Source organism: Euprymna scolopes, chromosome 29 (assembly GCF_053919585.1).
Source record: "Euprymna scolopes isolate OS-2025 chromosome 29, ASM5391958v1, whole genome shotgun sequence".
NCBI classification, from domain to species: Eukaryota; Metazoa; Mollusca; class Cephalopoda; order Sepiida; family Sepiolidae; genus Euprymna; species Euprymna scolopes.
The window spans coordinates 10,545,618-10,567,307 of NC_136510.1; the positions used below are offsets into that span (position 1 = coordinate 10,545,618).

Genomic DNA, 21,690 nt, shown 5'->3' on the forward strand with positions numbered 1-21,690 from the left:
ATGAGAGAGAGAGAAAAGCTATATCTATAATATAAAGCTGTGTGTGTCTGGTCACGAATAGGCTCCTATATCGTTGACTATTTTAAAAAACTGATAACATAATTATAGATGTATCGAGACACAGGAATGGGTATGTTTGATCTGGCAGAACGGTTGTTCATTAAAATTGTGGGGTCTGCGTTCGCGCCTGGTCCACAAAGTATGGAAATAAAAAAATTTAAAATTAAAGAAAAAAAAAACATTTACAAGTGTTTTTGATATAGATGTACATAATAATACTTTGACAAGTGTTTTAACTTAAATAGGGATGGTATAATAAAATTGTGGGGTCTGCGTTCGCGCCTGGCATCAATAGAATGGAAATAGGCACAAACTTTAATAAAGACTTTTCATATCTATCTGCGTAAGTATACTTTGATAATTATGTTTCAGTTTGAAGAAATATAGTATGATAAAATTATGGGGTGTTCGTTCGCACCTGACCTCCATAGAATGGAAATATGTCACAAAGTTTAACAAGGTTTTTTAATATAAGTGTTTCAGTGTGAACAGGTATGGTATAATAAATTATGGGGTTTATCTATTTTATTTTTACTTTCATCATATTTTGCTTTGGTTTTGATACCCCATATATATATATATATATATATATATATATATATATATATATATATATATATATAGAGAGAGAGAGAGAGAGAGAGAGAGAGAGAGAGAAGCAAAAAAAAGAGAAAAAAACTAGAAAGAAAAGAGAAAAAGCAAAAAGGAATTTTTATAAAATTTCAAGCGGGTGAATCCATTTTGCTTTTTTTTTAAAATTACTCAACAATAATCTCACATTATCAGATCTAATGTTTAAAACGCATCTAGTCTCCCAGGGATGGGGAGGGTGTGTGTTTGTGTGTGTGTGTGTGTGTGTAGGGGGGGGTGATAGTGACGGCAATGGCTTCCCGAGACAATCAAACGTCTGAACAACAACTCAGCTAATCCCATAAGTCAGTGAAATCCGATAAGCGATTCCAAAATGACTCGACGATAACATTCGAAAACATGCGCGTACAGTTCGAAACATGTCTTTGCCGAAAAAGAATCACTACAATGCGAGGAATTTACCTACGCCTTCTAATTCAAGCGTGTTTAATTACATTTCTTAGCTGCTCGCGTCCCCATTTTCGGGATGTCACTTTCCCAGACTTCAACAATTTTTAGCGTTAAATAGAGCAGCGTGACCTGCAGAGTCAATATTTGTTGGAAGACTACACGTCGTAAGACACGTAAAATTATCTTTTTACAAGGGGGGGGGAGGTTGATCACTTATCAAGGCCGAAAGGCCACCCGAGGATAAGGGTTTATGAGAGCACGGCGGTCACTGCGACGGCAGCGTAGTGATCGTTAGTGGTGGAAATTGGTAGATTTTAATTATTTAAAAGTGCGGCTCGGTGAGAATTTGTTTACACTGGACTTGAAAACGACCATATTATATTCAGCAGGAAAGCAGCCTCGCAATATTGTGTTCAACAGGTAGGCAGTTTTAGGAAATACACTTTGTTCATGGAATTGTCGTTTAGTTTTTAGGTACAGAGAGAGAGAGAGAGAGTGAGGGTAAATTGTTGACAGAACAAAACTGTTTTACATTATTTTACAATGTTTAAAATGAACACATGATACTAAACCGTTGTGTGACCATTGTTCTGTTTATTCCAGGATTACGAGATGCGTTCAACAAGTTTCCAGATATTTTTTTTATTTTTTGTACGGCATTTCGAATTGTCGCTTTCTCTTGAAAATTCAGTATACATCTAATGAGATGACTGACCAATTTTTATGATTTCAGGCTCAAATGAACAGCTACAGCAGGAATTGGAATACATCCTACTAAAACCTGACTCTCACAGGTGGTGAATTTCAAAAATGCAATCTGGATGTGAGGACACTTTAGAAGAACGATATCCAATAAAATTGTTTTAAACTTGTGAGAAAAAAAAATGATACAGAAACGTATAGAATGCTTCAGACTTCTCTTGGACCATCTTGCTTGAATTGAGCATCAGTTTTTGAGTGGCATAAGAGATTCAAGGATAGAAGAGAGTCTGTGAGGGATGATTAGAGGTGTGGGAAGAATAAGAAAGTCAGAACACCAGAGTTGATTGGCCAAATAAAGAATTTCATGGATAAGGACCGAAGTGTGTCTATAGAGACAATAAGTGTACAGTTTGATGTCAGTGTGGGAACTGTACACACAATTATTCAGAGGGGGGACTGGAGATGCGGAAGATTCCTGAGAATTTACCAGTCCACAACTCCATCCTTGTCACAGACTATTTGACTTAGATGGGCATAAAGACAGTTCTTCACCCTCCCTATAGTCCAAATCTTGTTGCCTGTGACTTTTGGTTATTCCCTAAATAAATTATATATATATATATATATATATATATATATATATATATATATATATATATATATATATATATATATATATATATATTAGATAGATTTGTTGTTGTTTTTTAACGATAAATATGGTTAAATAATGGCTTCGCCTCGAAGCTCATTATTTATTTACTTAGAAAAGTCGACCATAATTTGTTCAAGGCATCGCGCTGGTTCTTAGCCTTTAGGTTGGGATCAAAGTGTAGTATCTGTGCTGGCAGATACTGCAAGCAAAGACCATATGTGGGGGGCGACCCCACATATAAGACCTTGGTCAATGTAGGGGCAACCCTTCATACCAATTGTTACTATCCAGCTCCCCTACTCCCCAGGGAGCAAGTCCCCATTTCCCCTTCACTCCTCACATTAAAAATCGGCCTTGTGCCTAATTTGCTCGGTGGGGGAGCAAATAAATACCGACCATAATTTGTTTTGACGTATATAACATTTTATTTATTTATTTATTTTTTAAAACATATAATCTCAAAAAGTCAAAATTAACTTTGCAAGTTAAAAGTTCCTGAAAATTTAAAGAGAATATAAATATTAATATCTATATAGTAATCCCAACCAAAAAGCTCAATACAACCAAAATAGGAACTAGAGCTTGCCATAAAAGAACACGCTTAAAGACTGTAAATGATAATTTACAAGAATTGTTCGACAGGATACTAAAAAAAAAATATTAAGATTTCCTTAATCCGTGAAATTTCAGAGAATGCGTCTTCTCATCAGAGGAAACATATTAGCAAATGATTATTATAGCGAAGCTATGAATTTGCTAGTACTGGCATTAATACGAAAATTAGTCATAAATGCAATAAAGTTTGTGTAAAGAGTTCGCGAAAAAAAAAATGAAACAAAGAATGCCGATGAAATGATAAGCAGTGACTTTTAAAAACAACTTAATCACTGCAAGTGATTAAGAAAAAAATCTTGTCTGGATTCTTAATGTGAATTTAAATAAATATGTTCATTTAAAAAAAAAACATCTGCATTTAGGCTGGTTTCTAAACCGTTGTATTTAGAAAAATGACAGTTAAAATAAGAATTACGTGTGTGTGTGTGTGTGTGTGTGTGTGTGTGTGTGTGTGTGTGTGTGTGTGTGTGAATACGTGTGTGTTTGGGGAATGTGAATACGTGTGTGTTTGGGGAATGTGAATACGTGTGTGTTTGGGGAATGTGAATACGTGTGTGTTTGGGGAATGTGAATACGTGTGTGTTTGGGGAATGTGAATACGTGTGTGTTTGGGGGATGTGAATACGTGTGTGTTTGGGGGATGTGAATACGTGTGTGTAAATATATGAGTGTGAGAATATGTGTGTGTGACCGTGTGTGGCTATGTGTAAATATGTGTTTATCGGTTTATCAGTTTTTTAATCGTTTTTGACGGTTTCCAGAAAGGTCATTGTAAACCATTTTAATTTATTTTATGCCCATTGTTATCTGCTTAAAACATATGATTAATTTATAAATTTTTCTTTCAGGTCATTAAAACACCATTTATTTTTTTCTTCAATATTCTCACCCAGGTTGACCGGAAATTACCTTATATAGTCAACAGAAAGGGAGGTAATCTTCCATCATGATAATGCTCGTCCTCACACAGCATTACTGACCAAAGATCTCCAAGGAGAATTTGTTTGGGAAATCTTGCTTCATCCTGCATATTCTTCTGCCCATACTCCCTCAGATTTACTATTATTTTGAGGATTGCAAAACTATTTAGAAGATCCTTATGTTAACACGGTGAGAAGAGATTGGACATGTGTTAGATTCATATTCCACAAGTAAAGCTCGTTAACAAATGCGATCAAAGAGAACAAAGGTTGTTATTTTTTATGAATAAATATTTTTGGGGTTTGTATTACTGTACACAGATTCTAAAAAGCTATCAAAAAACAAATAAATGTTATCAAAGGCAAGATAAGTTACTTTTCTACCTAACTGGATATGTTTGTAATGTTTTTATTCAATGCAACATGTTTATTCAGCTCGAGAAACAAAGTGTTTCTGTTTACCGATGTATGTATTGGAAAATTTAAAATGGCGCCAGAATCTCTCTTTGACACGGTAAGTTTGGGAAAAGGAGTTAAAAATAAAAAAATATGCAAAATAATGTTAAAAAACCACGGAATAAATGTCAGCCTATGTCACGGTAACATATATTAAGCAAGTTTTAAACCGTATTTTGTATAGTTTTTATTTATAATTCCTTTTGCCAAACTTAGCGTGTCAAAGAGAGATTCGAGCGCTATTTTAAATTTTCCAATACATCGGTAAACACTGTATGTTTTTCGAGCTGAATAAACGTGTTACATTGAACAAAAAACACTAAAAACATATCAAGTTTGGTAGAAAAGTAACTTATCTTGCCTTTGATAACATTTATTTGTTATAAATTTGTTTTTTGACAACTTTTTCGAATCTATGTTTACAGTAGTAATACAAACCCGATTTTTTTTAAAATCCGCTTTTAATTTTCTAAATGAAATTTAAAAAACAGCAAAAACTTTTGCACCGATCTAAGTTATTTATGAGACTTTGAAAAAGTTATTCATGAGACTTTGAAAAAGTTATTCATGAGACTTTGAAAAAGTTATTCATGAGACTTTGAAAAAGTTATTCATGAGACTTTGAAAAAGTTATTCATGAGACTTTGAAAAAGTTATTCATGAGACTTTGAAAAAGTTATTCATGAGACTTTGAAAAAGTTATTCATGAGACTTTGAAAAAGTTATTCATGAGACTTTGAAAAAGTTATTCATGAGACTTTGAAAAAGTTATTCATGAGACTTTGAAAAAGTTATTCATGAGACTTTGAAAAAGTTATTTATGAGACTTTGAAAAAGTTATTCATGAGACTTTGAAAAAGTTATTCATGAGACTTTGAAAAAGTTATTCATGAGACTTTGAAAAAGTTATTCATGAGACTTTGAAAAAGTTATTCATGAGACTTTGAAAAAGTTATTCATGAGACTTTGAAAAAGTTATTTATGAGACTTTGAAAAAGCTTAGAAATATTTGACGTGTTCTGAAGTTCATTTTATGAGTAAATCGAAAACTAGTTTGGGAATCACATTCTTAGATTCATACCTCCACCGCCGCCGCTCTTCACAAAAATAAGGGGTTGGCCACGTAATATTGCCGATGAAACCACGTGTACTGTAACTGCGATTTAGGGTAATCGCAGCTTGTCAGGTCAGTAATTTGTTTGCGCTTTACAAGATTTGACTCATCTCCGCCAACTCGTTCTTTCAATCGTCTACTCCCTTCTTTGATACACACTACTCTCTCTGTGTGTGTGTGTGTGTGTGTGTGTGTCTGTCAGCGGGTGCCCAACATTGCCCGGTCGTAAAATACGCTTAAATATGATATTTTGATTAATGCAGATTTAGTAGCTGTTTTTTTTTTTTTTTTTAATTCAATCTTCACCCCAAACAAGGCAAGTGCCACTTTGAAGTAGGGGGTTACTATCGGGAACATAATTTCCGGAGCATTATGAAGGGAGATGAGTAGAAAGATGTCTGTTCACATTACACTTGAACTTCTGCATATCAGTACAGTTGGGAAAGCAGAATCCCGGAGGGGAGTTCCAAGGATTTGCAGTTCTGGGGAAGAAACTATTGGAGTAAAAGGCTTTCTTACACGTCAGAGCATTCACCATTAAAGTATTTGTAGAACAGGCAGAGGGATGCAACATTTCGTCGATGGGACAGAGGCTGAAGCCTAGATAACAGTTCAGAACCTATCAGGTTTGCGACTTTTTTGAACCCTGTCCAGAATTTAGAGACAGGCAGCAAATGCACCAGCCCAAATATGACAACAATACTCCATACATGGGTGAACGGTGGCCTTATAGAGGTACAGGACATTTCAGGCGTAAGCAATTTTCTAGCACGGTAGAGAGAGCCCACCTTCTTCGTTTATTTTATTATATTGGTCCCAATATAATAATTTAAACAGTAAAAAAAAAAAAAAAAGACTCAGGCTCCATCACAGAGAATCGAAACCAAAACGTTTAGCTTACGATTTATTTTTCCTTTGACGTTAATTGCTGAACCATGAAGATATGTTTGCTGCAAGGCTAAAAATTAAAATATGAACCAACAGCTATTACGTTACGCATGCATATTCGTAATGCTGTCGTTCGACCTTCACCTGGCAAATTCTTTTTTTTTTTTTCTCAATTTCACACTTTTGCACCGATTTCCCCCAGCTAAAACATAAATATAAAGGTTCGCATGGGTTCGATACCCTATATATTAAATTTCATGTCTGTAGACCAAAAACTTAGGAGTGTGGAAGACCAACTTTTTCTAAACAAATACATACATTATATATAAGAGGTTTATGTTTACTCTAAGCTTTTTACGCAAATATTACGAAAGTATAAATCATGTAGAATATCTACATGTAGAATATAATTACACGTAATAGTTAAATAAATATGGTCATCTCATAAAAACGAAAAAAAAAAGAAAAAAATAATAGGGAATTAATTAAAATGAAGATTTAAAAGAATATGCAAATTAGCTCGATCTTTTGCAGATGAATGCAATTTCACGGCCCATACCCATACATAAGAAAGTTGCATTTTCTTTTTAAATAAAAAAGGCTTACATTTTTTCTTTTTATTTAAAACTAGCAGGGCTACCCGGCGTTGCTCGGGACCGTATAAACAATGAAAAAACAAAAGCAGATATTGAACATATGCTTTATTCTTAGGGGAGAGGAATCTTTCATCTCAAGTTTTAGCGTTACAAACAAACATTTGTCTTTTATATATATAGATAATGACAGGTTTTTTTGGGGCCCCCCTCGAAGATAACTGATCAGTTGACCAATTTCTAGTGGTCCGTTTGACGTGAAATTTCGATATTTGTCATCCGGGTGATGGGGCTTCAATATGATACCACATTTGTCAACTCTGGTTGTGTCTGTCAAAAGTTTTAGCGTTACAAACAAACATACATACACACAGACGTTTGAGATTTATATATATAGACTAGCAGGGCTACCCGGCGTTGCTCGGGACCGTATAAACAATGAAAAAACAAAAGCAGATATTGAACATATGTTTGATTCTTAGGGGAGAGGAATCTTTCATCTCTATGTATTATTTGTTTTATCTACCCTAGGACTGATATTGTTCATGTTTTATCCCTAGCATAGGTAATTTACAGCATGTATATGAAATTGTTTTACCTTAGGGAGAAGAGAACAGGTAATATACAACATAATGTGTCTATATTACATCCCTGGCAACGCCTAGAAACCAGCTAGAACATGTATTTCAGTCAATCTTTATTATATCCTGGGCTATGCCGGGAAACCAGCTAATCTCTTTTTAGTGACTTGACCACCAAAATACCTCCCTAAGTGTGTCCTTTCTTTTGAACTTATTAGATATAGGTATCTAGAAATGTGTGTGAAATTTTGTTGAATGCATTGTTCACTATGATTTTCTTATTGTTCTACACAATATCAACTGTAGCGAAATAACACAGTAAACTTAGTGTAGTGTTAGAATAAAGAGCAAAGGAAAAAATTAGAATCATATTTTGTAATTGCAAATCTAAATTTGCTAGCATGTACCAGTATTTGCCAGGTTGTGGAAATTTGGAACTTATAACATATGTAGTGGCCTTTTCCTAGATACCTATTGCTAAAAATTATACTTTCATTTTGTTAGAAAAATCTCTCTTCAGATGCCCTGCATCATTCAAAATAAAAACAAATATTTTTATAATTGTTTCAGTATATTGCTACACAATGTGAAAGTTTTTAACGTTTGTAAAAAAAATCATGAATGTGCTTATATTGCAAAAAAGAAAATATCAGTGCACAGTATTGAAAGTGTTTGAGATTCAAAAGTCTGTAACATTTCTACTAACTTCATAAGATGTCATGTGAGAAACTGAATTGAATATCAAGACATTATCTGAAGCGTTTTTATTTTGGTGTAACATATGTGTTTACAGTGAACCTTAACTTTTAATAAACAGATTGGTATGCAATGACATAGGCTAAGAATCTTTAAAATATATATAAATTGGAAAAATGTGTGAACAAATGAAAAAAAAATGATCCGCTCCACTTGATGACATCAAGCACAGTAATATTTTAGTGAAGAAAATATGAAATTGATGTTCAGTGATTAGTTTGGATGAATGAGAAAATGTAATTGTTTGATGCATAAAAATAACTCAGTTGCTGTATTTGATATTAAGCAGCAAAATATAGTGATTTGAATATTTGGGAAAACATCAAACCAGATTATGTAAAAAGAAAAAAAAAAGATGAAATTAGAAAATATATATTTTATGTTTATGAGTTCTGCCAATCAAAATTTTGTGGCAGAAATTGGGTGATTACCATGCAATTTTATTTTGGTAAAATTCTTAAATTATTAGAATGTTTATTATAATTTCTAATTAGTGACTTGTTATAATCAAAATCCGCCCTAAAGAGTGTCCTTTCTTTTATTAGGTATCAGAGTAGGTATCAAGATTTCTACTTCTATACAAATGTGATATTTCAGATCTGTACATAAAAAATTTGTTGAATATATAGGTTGAGAATTGTTCTGTGTCGCTCTCTCTCACACACACACGCATTCTCACTTTTATAGATATAATAGATAGATTACTCTAGATATATTTCCATATGTCTGAATACCCTATATACAAATTTTCAAATCTGTAGATAAAAAAATTTGTTGAGTATATAGGTTGAAAATTGTTCTCTCTCTCTCTCTCACACACACATTCTCAATTTTAGAGATATAATAGATAGATTATGCTAGATATATTTCCATATGTCTGAATACCCTATATACAAATTTTCTAATCTGTAGATCAAATATTTGTTGAATATATAGGTTGAAAATTGTTCTTACTCTCTCTCTCTCTCTCTCTCTCTCTGGCTACCTCACACACACATTCTAACTTTTATAGATATAATAGATAGATTATGCTAGATATATTTCCATATGTGTGAATACCCTATATACAAATTTTCTAATTTGTAGATAAAAAATTTGTAGAGTGCATAGGTTGAGAATTGTTCTCTCTATCTCTCACACACACACATTCTAACTTTTAATGATATAATAGATTATGCTAGATATATTTCGATATTTCTGAATACCCTATATATAAAAATTTGTTGAATGTATAGGTTGAGAACTGTTCTCTCTCTCTCTCTCTCTCTCTCTCGCTCACACACACACATTCTCACTTTTATAGATATAATAGAAAGATTATCCTAGATATATTTCTATTTGTATGAATACTCTATATACAAATTTTAAAATCTGTAGATAAAGAATTTGTTGAGTATATGGGTTGAGAATTGTTCTCTCTCTCTCTCTCTCTCACACACACACACACATTCTCACTTTTATAGATATAATAGATTATGCTAGATATATTTCCATATGTCTGAATACCCTATATACAAATTTTCAAATCTGTAGATAAAAAATTTGTTGAGTATATAGGTTGAGAATTGTTCTCTCTCTCTCTATCACACACATTCTCACTTTTATAGATATAATAGACAGATTATGCCAGATATATTGAAATATGTCTGAATGCCCAATATACAAATTTTGAAATCTGTAGATAAAAAATTTGTTGTATACATAGGTTGACAATTGTCCTCTCTCTCACACACACACACATTCTCACTTTTATACATATAATAGATAGATTATGCTAGATATATTTCTATATGTCTGAACACCCTATATACAAATGTTCAAATCTGTGGATAAAAAATTTGTTGAATGTATAGGTTGAGAATTTTTATCTCTCTCTTTTTCTCTCTCTCTCTCTCTCTCGCTATCTCACACACACGCATTCTCACTTTTATAGATAAAATAGATAGATTATGCTAGATATATTTCCATATGTCTGAATACCCTATATACAAAGTTTCAAATCTGTAGATAAAAAATTTGTTGAATATATAGGTTTAGAATTGTTCTCTCTCTCTCTCTCTCTCACACACACATTCTAACTTTTGTAGTTATAATAGATAGATTATGCTAGATATATTTCCATATGTCTGAATACCCTATATACAAATTTTCTAAACTGTAGGTAAAAAATTTGTTGAGTATGTAGGTTAAGAATTGTTCTCTCTCTCTCTCACACACACACACACACACAAGTTCTCACTTTTATAGATATAATAGATAGATTATGCTAGATATATTTCTATATGTCTGCCTACCCTATATACAAATTTCCAAATCTGTGCCCAAAAATGTGTGGAATATATAGGTTGAGAATTGTTCTCTCTCTCTCTCTCTCTCACACATATTCTCACTTTTATAGGTTATATAGGTTGAGAATTTTTTGCTCTTTCCATCACTCACATTCACACTTTTATAGATATAATACATAGATTATGCCAGATATATTTACATATGTCTGAATACCCAATATACACATTTTCAAATCTGTAGATAAAAAATTAGTTGAATATATAGGTTGAGAATTGTTCTCTCTCTCTCTCTTTCTCTCTCTCTCACACACACATTCTCACTTTTATAGATATAATAGATAGATTATGCTAGATATATTTCCATACGTCTGAATACCCTATATCCAAATTTTCTAATATGTAGATAAAAAATTTGTTGAATATATAGGGTGAGAATTTTCCTTCCTCTCTTTCTCTCTCTCTCTTTCTCACACACACACAAGCTGAAAATTGTTCTCTCTCTCTCTCTGACTCTCTCTCTCTCTCTCACACACACACACATGGTCATTTTATAGATATAATAGATAGGTTATGCTAGATATATTTCTATATGTCTGAATACCCTATATACAAATTTTTAAATCTGTAGATAAAAAATTTGTTGAGTATATAGGTTGAGAATTGTTCTTTCTCTCTCTCTCACACACACATTCTCACTTTTATAGATATAATAGATTATGCTAGATATATTTCCAAATGTCTGAATACCCTATATACAAATTTTCAAATCTGTAAAGATAGAATTTGTTGAATATATAGGTTGAGAATTGTTCTCTCTCTCTCTCTTTCACACACATTCTCACTTTTATAGATATAATAGATAGATTATGCTAGATATATTTCCTTATGTCTGAATACCCTATATACAAATTATCAAATCTGTAGATACAAAATTTGTTGAGTATATAGGTTGAGAATTGTTCTCTCTCTCTCTCTCTCTCACTCACTCACTCACTCACTCACACACACACACACATTCTACCTTTTATAGATATAATAGATTATGCTAGATATATTTCCATATGTCTGAATACCCTGTATACAAATTTTCAGATCTGTACATAAAAATTAGTTGAATATATAGGTTGAGAATTGTTCTCTCTCTCTCTCTTCTCTCTCTCTCTTTCACACACATTCTCACTTTTCTAGATATAATAGATAGATTATGCTAGATATATTTCCATATGTCTGAATACCCTATATACAAATTTTCTAATCGGTAGATAAAAAATTTGTTGAATATATAGGGTGAGAATTGTACTTACTCTCTCTCTCTCTCTCTCTCTCTCTCTCTCTCTCACGCACACATTCTCACTTTTATGGATATAATAGATAGATTATGCTGGATATATTTCCATATGTCTGAATACCCTATATACAAATGGTCAAATCTGTAGATAACAAATTTATTGAATAGATAGGTTGAGAATTGTTCTCTCTCTCTCTCTCTCGCAACCTTACACACACAACCACACGCAAACATTCTGACTTTTATAGATATAATAGATCGATTATGCTAGATATATTTCCATATGTCTGAATACCCAATATACAAATTTTCAAATCTGTAGGTAAAAAATTTGTTGAATATATAGGTTGAGAATTGTTCTCTCTCTCTCACACACTCACATTCTCACTTTTATAGATATAATGTATAGATTATGCTAGATATATTTCTATATGTCTGAATACCCTATATACAAAGTTTAAAATCCGTAGATAAAAATACGTTGAGTATATAGGTTGAGAATTGTTCTCTCTCTCTCTTACGCATACACACACACACACACACATTTTCACTTTTATAGATATAATAGATAGATTATGCTAGATATATTTCCATATGTCTGAATACCCTATATACAAATTTTCAAATCTGTAGATAAAATATGTATTGAATATATAGGTTGAGAATTGTTGTCTCTCTCTCTCTCTCTCTCTCTCTCTCTCTCTCTGGCTACCTCACACACACACATTTTCACTTTTATAGATATAATAGATAGATTATGCTAGATATATTTCCATATGTCTGAATACCCTATATACAAATTTTCAAATCTGTAGATAAAAAATGTATTGAATATATAGGTTGAGAATTGTTGTCTCTCTCTCTCTCTCTCTCTCTCTCTCTCTCTCTCTCTCTCTGGCTACCTCACACACACACACATTTTCACTTTTATAGATATAATAGATAGATTATGCTAGATATATTTCCATATGTCTGAATACCCTATATACAAACTTTCAAATCTGTAGATAAAAAATTTGTTGAGTATATAGGTTGAGAATTGTTCTCTCTCTCTCACACGAAACTGTGCGCTCGGCTTCTTCCCCCCCTTCCCACCCCAAATGCTTGGGAAACTGTGCACTGTTTTTGTTGGTTTTCAAGCTGCCTCTTCCCCCCCCCACACACACACAGTTTAACAGTAGTAGGAGGTCAAGAGAAAGAGGGTGAGAGAGAGAGAAGAGTAAGTTGGTGAGAGAGAGAGAAAAGAGAAAGAGGGTGTTGGTTTTATATTTTTATTATCGTCTAATATTTTGAAAGCTGAATTTCTAATAAAATGTGCATCTATAGGAGATAATGCCTGGGAATGTGTTCCCCCCCCCCACAGTTTAACAGTGGTGTGACGTCAAGAGAAAGAGGGTGAGAGAGAGGGAAGAGTAAGTGGGTGAGAGAGAGAAAGAGAGAGAAAAAAAAGAAAGACGGTGTTGGTTTTGTGAAAAAAGTTGTTATTTACAATTGTTCGCATTCTTGGCCTTTTGGTCAAGATCAAAGTGTAGTATCTGTTCTTCAGATGCTGCACTTCTATTTCTTGTTCTCTTTCGGTGGAGGAGAAATCCTCCACGACTGAGACAATTTTTATTTTTGTACCTTTTCTCCACGTTAAAAAACGACCCTGGTGTCTAACTGTCCCGTGGGGAGGCATAATAAATAGGTACAATTGTTCGCCATTAGTGGATGTTGACGTCACGTCACGTGACATGACTAAGCGTTTTTTTTTTTTAGTATGAATAACATTTTTTGTTTTAATTATAAAGTCTACACTTAATTTTATAGAAAATGATGTATATATAATAGAAAAAAAAAATTACTGGTTTTGTTGGATTCAAGTGGATCCCCCCCCCTCCAGTTTAAGAGATAGCAGGTCACGTGGTAATATACAAAATGGCTAGCGTAAATATAAAGATCGGTTTTTTTATCGACGAATATTTTGAAAGCTGAATTTTTTTTTATTCCTGTACATTTTTTCCTGATATTTTTCGTTAAAACTCTTGTATAAATACTATTTTTAACCAGTTAAATACGTTGGAGACATTGTCATGGAGTGTAATAATCTCTAGAACAAAGCAGAAGAGAAATTACAAAAGTATCGGTAAAACAAAGTGTTTGTTTACATTTGTTCGCCATTACTGGATGTTGACGTCACGTCACGTGACATGACTAAGCGTTTTTGGATTATGTAATATTAACATTAAAATGACAGGTTTTTTTTGGGGCCCCCCTAGGAGAGAAATGATCAGTTCACCCCCTTTTAATGGTCCGTTTGGTGTGGAATTTCGATATTTGTCATGCGGGTGATCAAGGTTCAATATGATACATAATTTGTCAACTTTGGTTGTGTCTGTCAAAAGTTTGAGCTGACGTCACGTCACGTGACACGTATTGAATAACGTTAAAATGACAGGTTTTTTGGGGGGCCCCCCTAGGAGAAAAACGATCAGTTGACCCCTTTCTACTGGTCCGTTTGACGTGAAATTTCGATATTTGTCATCCGGGTGATCAAGGTGCAATATGATACCAAATTTGTCAACTCTGGTTCCGTCTTTCAAAAGTTTTAGCGTTACAAACAAACATACATACATACATACATACACACCGATTTTTGCCTTTTATATATATAGAAGAAGAAAAAACGGCTTGCCTTTTTCTTTCTTGGCCTTCGGGCCAAGAATGGAGAGGAAACCCGTGGGGAAACAAGTAAATACCAATACAAAAAAGATTTAATATAAATATCAATATACAAACAAAAAAAGTATAGATATACTAGCAGTTCAGCCGGCCTTGGTCGGGCCTTATGTACTGTTCATAACTTATATATTAAAAAGTTTGACTCATATCCAGGTAACCTAAAATTTCTAGTGTTTAGACCCCAAATTAGCGGAGGAGTTTGGTAGAGACCACAAAGGTCAAATTTAAAAAAAAAATTTGATCCCAATTCTGACCCCTTAACATTTGTTTTGGGCTCAAATTAAAAAGTTTGATCCATGTCCAAGTAATCTACATCTAAAATTTCAAGTGTTTAGACCCAAAATTGGCGAAGGAGTTTGGTAGAGTTTTAAAAGGTCAAATCATTGAACTTTCCAAATTTCTGGCCGAAAACCGATTAAAAAGATTTTTCCCAAATCTCAATACTCCCTTGTATTGGATTTGAAATCGGCGGTACCGATATTTTCCCCTGACCTTTTGTAAAAGGTAAATATTTCTGTCTCTACTATTATATAAAAGTCACTTCGTGTGTACGTGTGTATAGATTCCTTTCTTATAGGTTCCGAAATGGCTGAGCCTATCTTTTGAGAATTTCAAATAAAGCTAATTCATATGTCTGGCAGTGTTCTTATATATGTTTCGTACAGAATTTAATCCCATAAGTATCGAAAATCGAAAAAAAAATCCGATCTTAAAAATAGATTTTCTCTTTTATAGATAAAAATGAATAATTTTTACAGGGAAATATTTTACGTTACACCAGCCAATGGGAGATATTAAAATCTCAGCGAATCATTTAAAAAACAAAACAAAGCAAAAACAGACTTATTATAATCTGGATGTATAGCCTAGTGGTAGAGAACTTGACTACAGATCAAATGATCCCCTGTTCAAGTCCGAGTGTACGTCACCATTTTATTTAAATTTTTTCTTAGTAATAAGTTCAATTTACGATAAAAAAGAGTACCATTTAAAATCGCTACAAATCATTTTTTTCGTTTGCATATTTTAATACTAAACGTTAATCAGAAGTGACTTCTCCAGGGCATTCATCGTCAAGCCCAAATATCAGCTGACGTGATATTGTAAACAAACACAGACGGAATTTGATGTGCGATATTGTCATTATTTTTTATGTTTTTATTTTTATTTTTTTACGAAATAGTCCACCGGACGAATTATTCCTCGTAGGATTGATTCTATAATAATTTATACGCAATCTGTATAAATTAAAATATCATGTTTAAGAGTATTGTATGACATCCATCGATTTATGCGCAAATTTTTTAAATATTTTTTCTGGTGAGTTTTATAGTGGCAGCATCGGCTATATCCATAACGAAACATTACAATACAGACATTCGCCTATATTAAACAGTAGACTAGGTTTATTTTGTTATTGGAATGAAGTTCAAAATTATGTATGTATGTATGTATGTATGTATGTATGTATGTATGTGTGTATGTGTGTATGTATGTGAGAGAGAGACGAACAGTTTAAACCCAAAGGTAGTAGTTTACTTAAAAAACATTATCGATTGCTTTTTTGTATCCGTGCACATTGGATGACGTAACAAAAAAAAAACGAATAAAGTAAACAGGGCGATTGATAAATGCATTGTGGGGGAGGGGGTGAATGATGTAATTCAAAGAGACAGAAGGATGAAGAGAAGGAAAAGAAAATTTTGCCACATTTAACCTCACACGGGTCATCTATAGTTTATGATTAAACGAAAACTGAATTCTTAGACATTTTGTATGGACGGAGAATGGCCGTTATAATTACTAACTTGTATTCTTAAAAAAAAAAAAAAAAAAAAGAAGAAAAGAAATCGACAAAGACAAACACAGTCCGCTTCGCTGGTATGTTACCTTTCGACAGAGAAATGTTGATCAAACTTGAAATGGGAACTTCCGTTAAATGGATTAATATTTGAAAAACTGAAGGAATTTTTAAAACCAGGAATCTCATGGAATGTTCGAGGTTTAAACAGATGAGAAATACGTGATTTGTGCAGAAAAACAAATGGGTATTTGCAAATACGTTCTCCCACTTCGGGTGTGGACTGTCAGAATTTTTCAAAGGGAAATTAATCAAGGAGCTCCCAATTGTACGAAAAAAAATAAAAATAAAAAAATAAAATAAAATAAAAAAAAAATACAAATAAGATTCATAGACAAGGAATTTTTAAAATTAAAGCATGAAAAAAAAATTTTTTTTTTTTTTAAAGAATTACAAGTGTTTTTCCCTATCAACTTTCATGTGAAGTTATCCCCAATTGGTGACAGCATCGACTCGATAGATTAAAGTTCGTTATATCAGTTCTTTTTCTTTCTTTTTTTTTTTTACTTGGGAGTCACCACTTAGCAAAGTACAAAAGCCACTCGAGGATAAAGGTCCATGAATGTAAAATGGCAGAGAAGTAATCGTTAATGGTGTGAATTGAATAGAATTTGATTATTAATGGGGACGGCTCAACAAGAACTTGTTTACATTGGACTTGGAGGCTACCATGTTGTATTCAACTGGGAAGCAGGACAGCGGAACAGTTCTGGGAAAGAAGCTTCATTCATGGAATCTGCGTTTAGATTTAGGCACAGTTAGAGAGTGGTGGAAATCATGAATAGTGGTTGTAGTTAGTCGAGTGCTTTTTGTGAAAGTTTGGTAAGGGAGAACCATAGATTGGAGTTCAGGTGAACACTTGCCATGAAAATAACGAAAATCAGAGTGGATTACCTCTGGCGATGGATTCAGGCGGATTCGAAAGTACTTGGGTAAACAGTGAATATGGAAGCTACATCAGCCAGTTCTTGCCTAAAGCAAGAATATTAATAAGAAAGTTCGGAAGGGTCCAAATCAAAATATATAGACAGAAATTACCTGTGTTATTTAATGAAAATGAAATATTCCTAAAAGAAAGAATGCTGCCTATATACACAGTGTTTTTTGTTTTTTTTAAAGAGGTGGCGAACTTTAAATTGACAACTATTTCCTTTAATTGCAGATTTGGCAACTATCGGTTATTTTGAGTTCAGTTTGGTTTGGCAAATTCACTATGAAGAGATTGACACCCGGGCAGTGTTTGCATTGCGCGAGTTTCATGCTCATACTAGATCAGAAAGATTAGAGAAACTGTGAATCATTTTCGCACTAAGTTCACTAAACGATAGTAAACATCCCGTAAGAGGTCGTTCGGTGCGCAACTAAGAAGCGATTTACAACACAGTGTTGATGATTATGCAAATGTGTAGATTCGTAACGTGCTCAACAATTAAACCTGGGTTTTTCAGAAAATTTTGCATAAAGATCTTTATTCTGGCTGGATATGACCTTAAACTATATCCGATGGTGAAGCCCCAGCTTGCGGGCTTTGGGAAGTTGGTAGCCATCCTTTAATTGCCATTGCTCCCAGGTCCACTCTGACCTGGAGTAGTAGTACCTGTTAGGGTCCCAACGATGTGTTAAATAGAATCCGACTTGAAAAATAACTGGATTAGGCATTAAATAACCTAAAAAGGGTGGATATGTGGGGTACAAATCACCCCTATTTGAGTACGAAGTGGAATCAACCAGTCCTATCATTAACACTGGTTTCAGAGAATAAAGGGAGATATTCATACCATGTTTAACCGAATGCTACGAACACGTTCCTCTCATACCACTTGAATGGCTCCTGCATTCTTTATGATAAATATTATACTTTATACACTTTACACTACTTGTGGTTTCTTTCATTTGTGACCCCTAGCACGGGTCTACAACAATATGCCGTAAACCAAAAACAACCAACCAACAACCAACATAAAGATCTTCGTTTTCGAGCTTACAAGATTCAACTTGGCAGGTGAAGCCAAATGACCATCGTCCATGCCGTACATTTGGTGAATGGACCGACGGAAACTGCCATTGAGGATCTTAACGGTAAGGGCACCGGATCTGAAAGTGCTGCTTTTAAACTCCTCGGCCTAACGTTCACAGGACACATGAGTTGGAAAAATTACATTGAGAGCATTGCCAGGACCGCTGCGAAGGTAGGTAGGTTCTCTCTACCGTGCTAGAAAGCTACTAGTCTCTCGTTCTTAGACAAGGTTCAAAAGAGAGTTGCCAAACTGTCATCTAAGCTTCAGCCTCTGTCCCATCGAAATGTTGCATCCCTCTCCCTGAAAAGTATTTTAATGGTGAATGCTCCGACGAACTGCAAACACTTGTACCCTCTTGACGTGAATACTCCCGACAAGCAGCTAAATCCCGCCCCTGCACAGTAGAGATCCCTAGATGTAAGAGAGCCTTCTACTCAAGTAGTTTCTTCCCCAGAACTGCTAGATTTTGAATTCCCTTCCGTGTGCCTGCTTCCCCAATTGTACTGACATGCAGAAGTTCAAATGTAACGTGAACAGACATGTTGCGTCACAACTCCCTACATAGTGCCCCTGTAGCTTAGGTCCCTAATAGTAACCCCCTACATCAAAGTGGCAATGTGTTTTGTTTGGGATGAAAATGTAATAAAAAAAAAACAAAAAAAACTTTTAATGTCTCAAACCTCGCCAAAAGTTAGTCATGTTGGAGAGCTATAGTGAATTAAATATAACATTCTAAATACTGTTATATCCTCGTTCGATTAAAATTATTTCGACTTTCTTTCCAGAACGTTTACAGTACATTTTAATAATTTTTTTTAATTAATTTTTTTTTTTTTTTTAAATCTGTTTTTATGATTTCTAAGGATTTTCATTTCTTTCATCTTTTAATCCAAGGGGGGGAAAAAAACTCCAAATGCCCCCCCCCACCTCCGAGGAACATATAAACCATCTCCGTTGGGTTGTTTAGTGTTTCTCCACCATTCAACGAAACCCGTGTAAGACAATAAAATATGAAAGAGAAAATAAATATGTATTTGGCTTTGGAATGTTCACTATTGGGATATATATGTTCTACACAAAATATTGTGGAAGTAAAAAATATATTTTGAAATGTTATACGATGCAAAAAATAATTCGGAATCCTAAAAGTAGAGAATAAATAATAAATGGGGGGGGGGATGAATGAAGAAAAAAGTGGAATGATAATAAAAAAAAAATGAAAGAAAAGGAGAAACAAATACTACAGTAAATGAAATATTACGAAAAAAGGAAAAAAAAAAGAGAAAATAATTTTTAACTCGGTTAAACCATGAAAAAGGAACGTGAGGAATAAATAAATATAATGAAAACGGAAAATGAATTAAATGAAACGAAAATAAAAAACAAACAAGATGGCGAATGTGTTATCGGGTGATGAAAAGTCGATTTACTCCGAAGTAAAACTTGCAAAAATGATGACACAGATTGGAAAGCGATAAGAGCACAGAATGAAAACATTTTTTTTTTCTGCAGCGAAAATGGAAATAACACATAGAGATAACGCGAATAACAAAAAAGTTTGCTTCATCCCGGATATTCTTCAACAAGGGCCAGACGAGAAGACGCGATGAAAACAACATACGTTTTCGAAATCTAAACATGTTTAGTCATTTCAGTTATGACAGGCGGCAAAAATAAAATAAAGAAAAAATAAAGAAAAATATTCCAAGAACACGTTTTTTTTTTTTTGGATCACAAAAAATTTATTTATTTATTTATTTATTATTGCTAAGGCTGCTGTAAAGTGGGCTCTCTCTATCGTGCTAGAAAGTTACTTACGCCTGAAAGTATCCTGTACCTATACAAAGCCACAATTCGCCCGTGTATGGAGTACTGCAGTCAAATTTGGGCTGGTGTATCTGCTACTAGTTTCTCGCTCCTGGACAGGGTCCAAAAGAGAGTCGCCAACCTGATAGGTTCCGAACTGTCATCTAAACTTCAGCCGCTGTCTCACCGACCAAATATTGCATCCCTCTGCCTGTTTTACAAGTATTTTAATGCTCTGACGAACTACAAGCCCTTGCACCCCCTCGACGAAAATACCCCCGACAAACCTATCAAGCAGCGAAGTCCCACTCCTATACAGTTAATATCCCTAGATGCCTTTTACTCTAATAGCTTCTTCCCCAGAACTGAAGGACTTTGGAATTCTCTTCCGGTTTCCTGCTTCCCCAACTGTACTGACATGCAGAAGTTCAAGTGTAATGTGAACAGACATCTTGCTGCTAAACTTCCTACATAGTACTTAGGTCCATGATAGTAACCCCTACATCAAAGTGCCTTGTTTGAGGTGAAAATGTAATAAAAAAATATTTAAAAAAATTAATTTAGAAGCTTCCCTCCCATCGGCTAAATTATTATTAACAGCAGCAGCATTCGAAAACAGATTCTGACTATTAATGAAGCGATGTATAAAGTTCGCAGCCATTGAAGAATGCGAGAAAAATCTGTTTAAATATTAAAAATAATTTTATGTTGTTTTCGTTATAAATTACTAAATAAGGAATAATTTCCATTAAAAATCCAGTTGGCATTATGCATCTAAAATTGAGAAAAGCTGATCTTACAGTAGTCAGAGCGACTTGTGTGAAATGCATATACTCCACCCAGGATGAAGAAGGGAAGACTCCACCCTTCTTCATGAGTGGTAGCTATAATTTTATTTACATTTCGTTGTTCTCTTGCTCTGAATTCAAATCTTATGTTTATATAATTAAATTTTTTAGGCAATTTATAAAAATCGCTACCATGGAAGAATGTGAGAAAAACATCTGTTTAGGCATTAAAAATAATTTTATGTTGTTTTCGTTATATATTATAAATGAGGAATAATTATAATTAAAATCAAGTTAGTATTATGAATCTAAAATTGAGAAAAACATACTTACAAAGATTCAACGTTATGTGAAATAAGTAAAAGCAAAACAAATATCATGTGAGATTTCTTCAACAACTTTCGTCCATTAAACTTAATAAATAAATGAAAAAAAAGTAAAAAATAAACTAAAATACTGATAAATTAATAAAGTGAAATATATATTATCACACGACAGATTTAATTAGAACCTAAAACCCATCACTATTAATTTGACTG

The 21,690-nt window shown here is 33.6% G+C and overlaps 1 protein-coding gene and 1 pseudogene across 3 annotated transcripts in view; one reads left to right on the plus strand and one right to left on the minus strand.

Moving 5' to 3' along the window:
* Positions 1-21,690, minus strand: part of LOC145252478 (caskin-2-like) — a 969,745-nt gene that overhangs the window by 848,743 nt on the left and 99,312 nt on the right. The window lies entirely within an intron of this gene.
* LOC145253011 (U2 spliceosomal RNA) lies at positions 13,452-13,585 on the plus strand (annotated as a pseudogene).